Below are 11,582 nucleotides of genomic sequence, written 5' to 3'. Positions count from 1 at the left end.
TTAGCTTTCCATCTTCGCTAGAATCAACCCATTTGGACCTTTGTAGCTCAAGTAATGCCTATTTGAAGGTAGAGAGGTCAGCCTGTCAAGTACCTCAGCGTGCCACGCCCACTCTTTGGCGTGCCACGCCCCTTGTGTTGAGAAACTGGCGTGCCACGCCCACTCTTTGGCATGCCACACCTTCAATGATGCACAAACTCTTCTTCTTTGGCCATTAGAACTGGCGTGCCACACCCAGAACCTGTCGTGCCACGCCCATTATGAAAATAGAGCTGGCATGCCTTCGATATCAAATGGCACGCCCAAGTTTTGCAACACTGAAAGAATGGCCTTTTTCACCTTCATTTTTAACGTCCACTATAAAGCATTATATATCGTTGGAAGGCGCTTGATGTCAGCTTTCCAACGACACCAAAATCACAACATTTGGACTTCCACAACTCATGTTATGTGCCTTTGAAGATGAAGAGGTCAGGCTGGTAACTATGAAGGGACGTGTTTTGCTCCTTGTGTTTTCTGGGTCAATATCTTCCTCAATTCTAGTGTTGATAGCACGGAAACTTGTCTCTCAACAATTTTCCTTCGGCAAGTGTACCGAATTATCGTCAAGTAATAACTCATAAAAGAGTGAGGTCGAATCCCACAGAGATTAATGGATTAAGCAATCAATGGTTAATTGATTATCCTAGTTAGACGAATCAGATTGTATTGATAAGAAACAAGGAAATGTAAATGGCATAAAAGTAAAGAAAGCAATAAAGTGCAGAAAAGTAAAATGGCAAGAAAAGTATATGTAAGAACTAAAAATAAAATGAACATTGGGATCAAGAGATATTGCAATCCTCCGGATCAAGTACATTCTCATCTCTTCCTCAATCAATGCGTTCATTGATCTCCTTGGCAATCTTAAGTGATCGAATTACAATTCCTTGTAATTCAATCTCTCAAATCTTGATCAATAGCCAATTCCTTGGTCAATTGCTCATGAGAAGAGATGAAGTATGGTCACTGATTATACCACATGCTTTCCGAAATCAAGTGTTGGTAGGGTTATAGTTACATACCCATCCAACCCCAATTTGGTCCAACATGAGAAAGCATTTCTAGTATGATCTCTTCATTCCTCTTCCAAGGTTCAGAAGAGATCCAAGTATGAATAGCTTCTTTTCCAAGATAACTCCCCAAATGGATGAAGATTGAAAGCTTTTTAGTAAAATCAAGAGAAAAGATAGAAGAAGAATAATGAAAACTAATATTGATCCATCAAATTACAATAGAGCTCCCTAAACCAATGAAAAGAGTTAGTTGATCATTGCTCTATCAAAATAGAAAAGAAAGAAAGTGCAGAAAAGTAAAGATGAAGATTAAAATTGGAATTGAAACTTCAAAATTCATAAATGAGAAGTACAAGAAAAGAAAGAAAAGGAAAAGTGTGTGAGGGGAGGGAGTCCGCAGACCCCTCTCTAATCCCCCTTCAAGAATAATCCTTTGAATGTAAAAGCTAAGGCCCTTATATAGGCTCTCCTAAATTACAAAATGAAATTAAAAGTAATTTACAATTAAATGAAAATTCCTATTCTAGATGCTTCTTGTGGCCTTGATTAGTTGACACTTGTGGGCTTGCTTCCTTGAGGTTGGGTGGTCATTGAAAGAGAATCAAGTTGAGGTCTAGGTGCTAATGTCAGTGATAACGTTAGCCACACTAACGCTACAAGTGTGGCGTTTGTGCTGAAGTTAGTGTGGCTAACGTCACACTTGCTACCCAGTTGGTGTTTTTGGCATTTAAAAGATGCCTCTGGTTTGTGCTCCAATTTCATGCCCACTATAGAGTATTATATATCGTTAGAAAGCTCTGAATGTCAGCTTTCTAACACAACTGAAATCACCTCAATTGGACCTCTGTAACTCAAGTTATGCTCCTTTGAAGGGGATAGGGTTGCTGGCATAGTGGCTGGCGTTATTGGCAAACGTGAGTGCCAATAACGTCCGCGATCAGGGGCTGAAAATTGCCAGTTTCTGAAGCTCAACTTAATGTCCACCCCATACTATTAAATATTGTTGGAAAGCCCTGGATGTCTACTTTCCAACGCTTTTGTAAGCGCATCATTTGGAGCTCTACAACTCGAGTTATACTTCTTGGAAGGTGAAGAGGTCAGCTGGCCTTACTACAGGTTGATACCATGTTCATCTTTTCACTTTCGGGGCAGGTTTTCTCCCTCAAATGTAGTGTCCACCATGTAGTGCCATATATGCTTGAAAAGCTCTGGAATCCTACTTTCCAATGCCACTGGAATCACCTCATTTGGAGCTTTGTGGCTCAAGTTATTCTTGTTTGAAGAAGGCATGGTCAGGCTGCTGGGTGAGACTTTTGCCCACGTTAACTACCACGTTAATGTAGTTAACGTGGAAGCTAACGTGGGTCTTTTTGCTTCGCAAACGTTAGTGGAGATCACCTTTTCCACTAACGTTGGCATCTCCCTTTCCTTCCACGTTAGTTCCCACGTTAATGTAGTTAACGTGGAAGCTAACGTGGGTCTTTTTGCTTCGCAAACGTTAGTGGAGATCACCTTTTCCACTAACGTTGGCATCTCCCTTTCCTTCCACGTTAGTTCCCACGTTAATGTAACTAACGTGGAGACTAACGTGGGTCTTCTTGCACCTTCGCTAGCGTTATTGGCACTCACTTTTGCCACTAACGCTGCTCCTTCTTCAAAGTTGATGCCATTAACGTTCCCACTAACGTTCCAACTTTCCTTCCTTCCACGTTAGTGGCCAAGTTAGTGGCACTAACGTAGTCACTAACGTGGCTCTTCTCTGCTTCTTGTTACCTGAAATCAATCAAACAAAGTGCATCAAAGTCTTGCTCTTAATCATGTGATCATGCATCATCCATTTTATCATTCAATTCATGCATAATTCTCATGAAATCATTCAAAATTCACAATGTTTGCTTGAACCATGGTATGAATGCATTTTCAACCAAATACTTGCTTATTTCCTAAGAAAATGCATGAAACCAACCTAAAGCATACAAAAAATGGCTAGTAAAACTAGCCAAGATGCCCTGGCATCACAACACCAAACTTAAATCTTGCTTGTCCCCAAGCAAGAAAAAAAACTATGCACAAAGAATTCTCTTAATTGGAATGCATTGAAGAATTGCTTATGATGCCTTAGTGGGTGAAGTGAATAAGTGACAGTGGGGTTAACTATAATTTGTATGCTTATGCAAGGATTCCAGTGCTCATTAGTCCTTACATTTTGGAAGTCTTAGATCTTAGAACTTTCATTCAAATGATATTATGGAATCCTCTTTATAGATTGTCACCTTTGAAGCAGTACTTATTTTCTAGCATTTTTCTTTTCTTTTTGTATCTTGGCCTCGACTCTAGGTATCATGTCTCAAAGCGGCTTTTTAAGATAAGCTTTCAATCAATACTCCCAAACCAGTTGGTCTAAGGTATTAGGTGTTGAAGCACCCCTTAGGATATACTTGCTCAAGCCTCTCTCTTTGACACAAATCCACCACAAGCACGTAACTAGGACAATAACTCTTTGAGTTCTTGTTTCTTTTTTTTTTCTTCCTAGTAATTGATGCTCAAAGCCTTGGGCTTGTTCTTTGTTTTTCTTATTCTTTTGTTTTCTTTTGTTGCTGCTTCTTGGATCAATAGATGTTTGAGAAATTCCATAATACTTTTCTGAATTTCAATTCCTGTCTATGAGCTCCCATGCAAGTTTTCACAAACATACAACCTCAATACACAATCATACAATCAGAACCTCCACTCCTCTTAATCTTTTGCTTGCCCCAAGATTTATAAAATTCTTCAATATTTTCCTTTCAAAAGAATGATTTCTTTGTTACATTCTTAGAGATATTGGGTGCAAGTAAAATTCAAGATGATAATCATGATATCATAGCAACATGTTACAAATCAAATATCAAATTATGCTTATTCACAAGGAGTAATCACACATGCGTACAAAGAAAATAGAAGACAATCATTCAAATTAAAGTGGTGGAAATAAGTAAGAGGAGAAAGGAACTTTACCACCTTGTATTTTATCTTCATTATTGTTGCCCTTTTCCTCATATTCTTCTCCTTCCCACACCAAACCTAGAATGATTGCTTATACTCAAGCAACAAGTAAAACAGTGGTGATGGGGTCTATGATGGATCATGAACGTCTTAGAATGAAGTGTGAGTATGCATGTGTTTCAGCAAGCAAGATTAAGGATACGATAAAGGCACAAGAGATACAAACAGAGACATTTTGATTGCATTAATAAGTGGTGTTGGCATGGTACTCTGCATGAAAGTTAAGTGGCAACACCAAACTTAGTGTGACACTGTCATTTTAGAATGATGCAAATACCTTGTGAAGATTGAAAAACATTTTTTTGCATGGCAACACCAAACTTAGAATGCAATCATATGTCAAATTATTGAAAGTAAACTATGCAAGGAAAGAAAATGTTACCTACGGTTGGATTGCCTCCCAACAAGTGCTCTTTTAATGTCATTAGCTTGACATGTTGTTCATGACTTTCTTCCTCTTCTTTCAGTTTGTTAAGAGGAATGACCTCAAGAGGAAAGAGGAGCCAGTTAATGCCCCTTGTTTTGAGTGCCTTTCCCCATCAAGCTTTCTTTTGTTGTTAGCTTGTGTAAACTTGCTTGTTGGGGTAGGGGTGGGATGGCTTTTAGTTGACCTTTTCTTCTTCATGGATATTGTCCTTCTTTTCTTGGTCACCATCCTCTTTTTATTGCTCATGTTGATTTCCTTCACCACCTTGATTTCAGGATTTGGGTATTGTATGATGGTTGGAGCATCCTCTTCATCAAGAGCTTCTTGAATTGGTGGTTCAATGAACTCACCCTCTATGAAACTCTCTGTTTCATTGGAGTGTGGGTTCTCTTGATTGACTTCCTCCCTTATTCTTGACCTTTGAATGAACTCCTCTGTTTCTGGAGAGAGTGAAGTGGTCTCTCTTTGTGATCTCAGCTCTTCAATGAATTGTTCTTCAGAATAGAGTTGTGCATTCTGCCTCAATTTTTCTTCATGGTCCCTTTCTGCTATTTTCTCCTCTTCGTTTGTCTTTATTATTTCTTCAAGGAGGAGTTCTATCCTAGCGAGTCTCTCTTCTTCTCTACTTTTTTTTGAGCTCTTCCATGATGAGTTCCATCCTAGCAAGTCTATCTAAAGGAGGTTGGGTAGGTTGTAATGGTTGGTCGGGGTTGGCTTGTGAATGGAATTGGTTGTTTTGTGGTTGTGTGTTTTGAAAGTGGTATGATTCTTGTGGGTAGTGGATTGAGTTTTGTGGATGGTGAAATGAATTGTATGGATTTGGGATAGACTTTTGTGCTGAGGCATACTCAAATGATGAAGAATTTAGGCATGTAAAACTTGAAGGTGAGGTTGTATAATTGAGAGGTGATTGCTCTTGATGAATTGGGTATGAATGAGTGAAATCTCTTTGATTTTGATCTTCCCAGCCACAACTTGAGTAGTGATCAATTTCACCAAAATATGGACCATTTTGTGGCTCTGGAAAGTACCCCATTTCATGTTCTTGATACTCCCACCCACCATGAGCATAGTAAATTGAATCATTCTGTTGTAGTGGAGAGTTTCCCATGAAATTTGATTGACTAAAATATGATGGATGCTCCTTTCTTTTATGCAAAAAGCTCTGTCTCAAACAATACTTACCAAAAGACATTAGAATCTCCATTGTAATAAATGAAGGGATTTTTAGTGAGGTAATATCACAAACAGTTGGTTAGCAAAAGAAAATAAAGAAACAAAAGAAAATAAAGACAAAAGAAAAGTGTCTAATCTAGTAAATCAATCAACCGGTAGTTTGTTAATCACAATTAATCCCTGGCAACGGCGCCATACACTTGATAGCACGAAAACTTGTCTCTCAACAATTTTCCTTCGGCAAGTGTACCGAATTGTCTTCAAGTAATAACTCACAAAAGAGTGAGGTCGAATCCCACAGAGATTAACGGATTAAGCAATCAATGGTTAATTGATTATCCTAGTTAGACGAATCAGATTGGAGTGATAAGCAACAAGGAAATGTAAATGGCATAAAAGTAAAGAAAGCAATAAAGTGTAGAAAAGTAAAATGGCAAGAAAAGTAAATGTAAGAACTAAAAATAAAATGAACATTGGGATCAAGAGATATTGCAATCCTCCGGATCAAGTTCATTCTCATCTCTTCCTCAATCAATGCGTTCATTGATCTCGTTGGTAATCTTAAGTGATCAAATTAAAATTCCTTGTAATTCAATCTCTCAAATCTTGATCAATAGCCAATTTCTTGGTCAATTGCTCATGAGAAGAGATGAAGTATGGTCACTGATTATACCACATGCTTTCCCAAATCAAGTGTTGGTAGGGTTATAGTCACATACCCATCCAACCCCAATTTGGTCCAACATAAGAAAGCATTTCTAGCATGATCTCTTCATTCCTCTTCCAAGGTTCAGAAGAGATCCAAGTATGAATAGTTTTGTAGAGGAAAATGCATTTGAGGAAAATGCATTTGAGGCATCTCCGGGATCTCATGGTGATGAGCTTCATGCGCCTCTTGAGCTCCATGAATGGGCTCTCTTGCTTGCTCCATCTTTTTCTTAGTGATGGGCTTGTCCTCTTTAATGAGGATATCTCCCTCTATGTCAATCCCAGCCGAATTGCGTAGGTGGTAGATGAGGTGAGGAAAGGCTAACCTTGCCATAGTGGAGGACTTGTCAGCCACCTTGTAGAGTTCTTGAGGTATAATCTCATGAACTTCCACCTCTTCTCCAATCATGATGCTATGGATCATGATGGCCCGGTCTATAGTAACTTCAGACCGGTTGCTAGTGGGAATGATTGAGCATTGAATGAACTCCAACCATCCTCTAGCTACAGGCTTAAGGTCCAGTCTTCTTAGTTGAACCGGTTTGCTTTTGAGTCAATCTTCCATTGAGCTCCTTCTACACATTTGTCCATGAGGACTTGGCCCAACCTTTGATCAAAGTTGACTCTCCTTGTGTAGGGGCGTGCGTTTTCTTCCATGTTTGGCAAGTTGAACGCCAACCTCACATTTTCCGGACTAAAATCTAAGTATTTCCCCCGAACCATGGTGAGATAATTCTTTGGGTTTGGGTTCTTACTTTGATCATGGTTCCTAGTGATCCATGCATTAGCATAGAACTCTTAAACCATTAGGATGCCGACTTGTTGGATGGGGTTTGTTAGAACTTCCCAACCTCTTCTTTGAATTTCATGTCGGATCTCCGGATACTCATTTCTTTTGAGTTTGAAAGGGACCTCGGAGATCACCTTCTTCTTGGCCACAACATCATAGAAGTGGTCTTGATGGGCTTTGGAGATGAACCTTTTCATCTCCCATGACTCGGAGGTGGAAGCTTTTGTCTTCCCTTTCCCTTTTCTAGAGGATTCTCCGGTCTTAGGTGCCATCAATTGTAATGGAAAAACAAAAAGCTTATGCTTTTACCACACCAAACTTAGAATTTTGCTTTCCCTCGAGCAAGAGAAGAAAGAATAGATGAAGAAGAAGAAGAAATGGAGGAGAGGGAGAAAGGGTTGTGTTTCGGCCAAGAAGAGAAGAGAGGGTTGTGTTGTGTGAAAATGAGGAAGAATGGAAGGCTTTATATAGGGAAGGGAGGGGGGTTAAGGTTCGGCCATTTAGGGTAGGTTTGGGTGGGAAATTGATTTTGAATTTTGAAGGTAGGTGGAGTTTATGAGGTAGGTTTATGGGGAAGAGTGGATGGATGTGAGTGGTGAAGAGGTGATGGGGAAGAGAGATTGAGGTGATTGGTGAAGGGTTTTGGGGAAGAGCGTTTATGGGATTGTGTGAAAGAAGGGTGAGAAGAAGTGAGTGGAGGTAGGTGGGGATCCTGTGGGGTCCACAGATCCTGAGGTGTTCAAGGATTTACAACCTTGCACCAAATTAGGCATGTAAAATGCCCTTGCACACAACTCTGGGCGTTCAGCGCCAGGTTGGTGCTTGTTCTGGGCGTTGAACGCCCATTTGTAGCCTATTTCTGGCGTTGAACGCCAGAACCAAGCTTGTTCTGGGCGTTCAGCGCCAGCTCTCCTCCAGGGTGCATTTCTGGCGTTCAAACGCCCAGATGCTGCCCATTTCTGGCGTTCAGCGCCAGAACCATGCTCTGTTCTGGCGTTGAACGCCCAAAACATGCTTCTTACTGGCGTTTAAATGCCAGTAAGGTCTTCCTCCAGGGTGTGATTTTTCTTCTGCTGTTTTTGATTCTGTTTTCAATTTTTATATTTATTTGTGACTCCACATGATCATGAACCTAATAAAACATGAAAAACAAAAATAAAATTAGATAAATAAACATTGGGTTGCCTCCCAACAAGCGCTTCTTTAATGTCAATAGCTTGACAGTGGGCTCTCATGGAGCCTCACAGATGTGCAGAGCTTTGTTGAGACCTCCCAACACCAAACTTAGAGTTTGGATATGGGGGTTTGACACCAAACTTAGAGTTTGGTTGTGGCCTCCCAACACCAAACTTAGAGTTTGACTGTGGGGGCTTTGGTTGACTCTACTTTGAGAGAAGCTTTTTATGCTTCCTCTCCATGGATGCAGAGAGAGATCCTTGAGTTGTAAACACAAGGTTGTCCTCATTTAATTGAAGGATCAATTCTCCTCTGTCCACATCAATCATAGCTCTTGCTGTGGCTAGGAAAGGTCTTCCTAGGATGATAGATTCATCCTCTTCCTTTCCAGTATCCAAGACTATGAAATTATCAGGGATGTAAAGGCCTTCAACCTTTACTAACACGTCCTCTACTTGTCCATAAGCCTGCTTTCTTGAATTTTCTGCCATCTCTACTGAGATTTTAGCAGCTTGTACCCCATAGATTCCCAGTTTCTCTATTACAGAGAGGGGCATGAGGTTTATCCCTGAACCAAGGTCACACAGAGCCTTGAAGATCATGGTGCCTATGGTACAAGGTATTATGAACTTTCCAGGATCCTGTCTCTTCTGAGGCAATGTCAGTTGATCCAGATCACTTAGTTCATTGGTGAACAAGGGAGGTTCATCTTCCCAAGTCTCAATACCAAATAATTTGGCATTTAGCTTCATGATTGCACCAAGGAACTTGGCAGCTTGCTCTTTAGTAACATCCTCGTTCTCTTCAGAGGAGGAATACTCATCAGAGCTCATGAATGGCATAGGGAGGTTCAATGGAATCTCTATGGTCTCTAGATGAGTCTTAGATTCCTTAGGTTCCTCAGAGGGAAGCTCCTTATTGAATACTGGACGTCCCAGGAGGTATTCCTCCTTGGGATTCACGTCCTCTCCTTCCCTTATAGGTTCGGCCATGGTGCTTATGTCAATGGCCTTGCACTCTCCTTTTGGATTCTCTTCTGTGTTGCTTGGGAGAGTACTAGGAGGGATTTCAGTGATCCTTTTACTCAGCTGGCCCACTTGTGCTTCCAAATTTCTCATGGAAGACCTTGTTTCATTCATGAAACTTGCAGTGGCCTTGGATAGATCAGAGACTAAGTTTGCTAAATTAAAAGTATTTTGTTCAGAGTTCTCTGTCTGTTGCTGAGTGGATGATGGAAAAGGCTTGCTATTGCTAAACCTGTTTCTTCCACCATTATTAAAGCCTTGTTGAGGCTTTTGATCCTTCCATGACAGATTTGGGTGATTTCTCCATGATGGATTATAGGTGTTTCCATAAGTTTCACCCATATAATTTACCTCTGCTATTGCAGGGTTCTCTGGATCATAAGCTTCTTCTTCAGAAGATGCCTCTTGAGTACTGTTGGATGCAGCTTGCATTCCATTCAGACTCTGAGAAATCATATTGATTTGCTGAGTCAATATTTTGTTCTGAGCCAATATGGCATTCAGAGTATCAATTTCAAGAAGTCCCTTCTTCATAGGCGTCCCATTACTCACAGGATTCCTCTCAGAAGTGTACATGAACTGGTTATTAGCAACCATGTCAATGAGTTCTTGAGCCTCTGCAGGCGTTTTCTTTAGGTGAATGGATCCACCTGCAGAAGTATCCAATGACATCTTTGATAGCTCAGATAAAACATCATAGAATATATCTAGGATGGTCCATTCTGAAAGCATGTCAGAAGGACACTTTTTGGTCAGCTGTTTGTATCTTTCCCAAGCTTCATAGAGGGATTCACCTTCTTTTTGTCTAAAGGTTTGAACATCAGCTCTAAGCTTGCTCAGCTTTTGAGGAGGAAAGAACTTGGCTAAGAAAGCCGTGACCAGCTTATCCCAAGAGTTCAGGCTGTCTTTGGGTTGAGAGTCCAAGCATATTCTAGCTCTGTCTCTTACAGCAAAAGGGAAAAGCATGAGCCTGTAGACTTCAGGATCTACTCCATTAGTCTTAACAGTATCACAGATCTGTAAGAATTCAGTTAAGAACTGAAAAGGATCTTCAGATGGAAGTCCATGAAACTTGCAGTTCTGCTGCATCAGAGAAACTAGCTGAGGTTTTAGCTCAAAGTTGTTTGCTCCAATGGTAGGAATGGAGATGCTTCTTCCATGTAAATTGGAATTAGGTGCAGTAAAGTCACCAAGCATCCTCCTTGCATTATTATTATTTTCGGCTGCCATCTCCTCTTCCTGTTCGAAAATTTCTAACAGGTGCTTGCTGGATAGTTGTAATTTAGCTTCTCTTAGTTTCCTCTTAGTTCCCTTTAGGTGAGTGGAAGAACATGAGAAGAAAAGAGAGAGAGGGAATTTTCGAAAATTGTTTTTGAAAAATGGTTAGTGATTTTCGAAAATAGTTTTTGAAAAAGGTTAGTGATTTTTTTTCGAAAATTAAAATAAAAAATTAAAATAATTAGTTAATTAAAAAGAATTTTTGAAAAAGAGGGAAGATATTTTCGAAAATTAGAGAGAGATAGAGTTAGTTAGGTAGTTTTGAAAAAAGATAAGAAACAAACAAAAAGTTAGTTAGTTAGTTGAAACAAATTTGAAAAGATAAGAAGTTAGGAAGTTAGAAAAGATATTTTGAAATCATATTTTGAAAAAGATAAGATAAGGAAGATTTTTTTGAAAAGCTATGATTGAAATTAGTTTTGAAAAAAATTTGATTTTTAAAATCACAATTAATGACTTGATTCACAAGAAATCACAAGATATGATTCTAGAACTTAAAGTTTGAATCTTTCTTAACAAGCAAGTAACAAACTTGAAATTTTTGAATCAAAACATTAATTGTTATTGTTATTTTCGAAAATTTGATATAAAAATAAGAAAAAGATTTTTGAAAAATATTTTTAGAATTTTCGAAAATAACTAAGAAAGAAGAAAAAGATTTGATTTTTGAAAAAGATTTTGAAAAAGATAAGATTTTTAAAATTGAAAATTTGATTTGACTCATAAAAACAACTAGATTTTAAAATTTTTTGAAAAAGTCAACTCAAATTTTCGAATTTATGAGAGAAAAGAGGGAAAGATATATATATATATATATATATATATATTTTTTTTTTTTTTGATTTTTGAATTTTGAATGATGAGAGAAAAACATGAAAATGATGCAATGCATGAAAATTTTT

At 39.0% G+C, this 11,582-nt stretch overlaps 1 non-coding gene across 1 annotated transcript; it reads left to right on the top strand.

Moving 5' to 3' along the window:
* Window positions 1-10,128: 10,128 nt before the first annotated feature.
* LOC112746131 (small nucleolar RNA R71) lies at window positions 10,129-10,236 on the top strand. Its single transcript, XR_003174029.1, has one exon. It is a non-coding gene; the product is annotated as a small nucleolar RNA R71 (small nucleolar RNA).
* Window positions 10,237-11,582: the final 1,346 nt, after the last annotated feature.

The sequence above is a fragment of the Arachis hypogaea genome, chromosome 14 (genome assembly GCF_003086295.3).
Source record: "Arachis hypogaea cultivar Tifrunner chromosome 14, arahy.Tifrunner.gnm2.J5K5, whole genome shotgun sequence".
Classification (NCBI taxonomy): Eukaryota; Viridiplantae; Streptophyta; class Magnoliopsida; order Fabales; family Fabaceae; genus Arachis; species Arachis hypogaea.
This window is presented reverse-complemented; position numbering and strand designations above follow the sequence as displayed.